Source organism: Orycteropus afer, unplaced genomic scaffold (genome assembly GCF_000298275.1).
Source record: "Orycteropus afer afer isolate SDZICR_OR568_19922 unplaced genomic scaffold, OryAfe1.0 scaffold00182, whole genome shotgun sequence".
Classification (NCBI taxonomy): domain Eukaryota; kingdom Metazoa; phylum Chordata; class Mammalia; order Tubulidentata; family Orycteropodidae; genus Orycteropus; species Orycteropus afer.
The window spans coordinates 4382488-4384165 of NW_006921769.1; positions in this window are offsets into that span (position 1 = coordinate 4382488).

The following is a 1678-nucleotide window of genomic DNA, read 5'->3' on the forward strand; positions in this document are numbered from 1 at the left end:
TTGGAAGGAAGATTGGGCAGTCTACTTCTGTAGTGATACCACCTTGGAAACCTATGGAGGGGTTGCTATGAGTCGGATCTGACTCAACAGCAGTGAGTTGGCTTTTCTCGGTCTAGTAGAGTCACCAGGTGACTACGGATGCACAGAGGGCCTCAGAAAAGACCAGAAGAAATACCACTGAAATAAATTGTGATGTACTTTGTTACGCAGCATTAGCTAAACAAGACAACTGCTTTCTACCCCAAAATGGTCAAATTCAACTAAAACTAACTGCCATCCAGTCGAACCCAACCCATAGTGACCCCTCCTTGGGTTTCCGAGGCGGTATCACTACGGAAGTAGATTGCCCAACCTTCCTTCCAAGGAGTGGCTAGTAGGTTTGAACCACCAGCCTTCTGGTTAGCAGTCAAATGCTTTAGGCAAGAGGAAAAAGGTAAAGATACACAGTCAATTTGCTTTTCTTCATATTTGGGAGAATTGGTGAAAATAATCAGTATTCTGAAGGATTGAGGGGCAGAGTTAGGAGCTATGTTTGAATCTGCTTCTCTTATTCAGAAGCTTTTACATTTTTCAGAAGTTTTAATTCTGTTTCTCCAATTAATAAGGGTGTAAATCCCTCTTCTGCTATGTGGAATCTTCTTATAAAACAGTGTCTCACTTCAGGTCCACTTTGGCCTCCATCTCTTGGATAGTGTGGGCATGGTAAGGATGAACTTGGTTCTGGTCTGCTCAGAAAAACATGGCCTGAGGCAGTGGTTCTCTATATCAATGTCAATGAAAATCAAACCCGATTGACAGGCAGAATCCTGGACTTCATTCCACATTGAGTCAATAAACTAAAACAAACCCACTGCCACCAAATTGATTCTAACTCACAGCAAGTAACCTTCCAGGACAGAGTAGAAGTGCCCCATAAGGTTTCCATGGCTGTAAATATTTACAAGGAGTTCTGGTGGCATTTGACTGCTAACCAGAAGGTTGGCGGTTCAAACCCACCAGCCACTCTGTGAAAGAAAGACTGGGCAATCTACTTCTGTAAAGATTTACTGTCTTGGAAAGCCAGACTGCCTCATCAGTCTTGTGTGGAGCAACTGGTCAGTTTGAACCACCTATCCTTTAGTTAGCAGATGATACTTTAACCACTGTGCATGCAACCTGAGCTAAAACAAAACAAAACAAAACAAAAAACACCCAGACCCACTACCATTGAGTTGATTCCTACATATAGCAACCCCTATTGGGTTTCCAAGGCTGTAACTCTTTACAGAAGTAGATTGCCTCACCTTCCTTCCACAGAATAGCTGGTTAGTTGAAAAGCATCAACCTCCTGGTTACACAGGAAAATGCCTTATCCATACATCACCAGAACTGCTTCCACTTGAGGTATCAAAAAAAACCCAAACTTTTGAGTCATTTGAGTCAAAACTGACATAGCAACCCCTCCTTGGGTTTCCGAGGCAGTATCACTAGGGAAGTAGATTGCCTAATCTTCCTTCTGAGGAGTGGCTGGTGGGTTTGAACTGCCACTCTTCTGGTTAGCAGTCAAATGCCTTAGGCACTATGAGACCAGAGTTCCCTACCAGAGCTTTTGTTGTTGTTGTTGTTATTTGCCATCGAGTCGGCCCCGACTCATAGCGACCCCTCCTTGGGTTTCCGAGGCAGTATCACTACGGAAGTA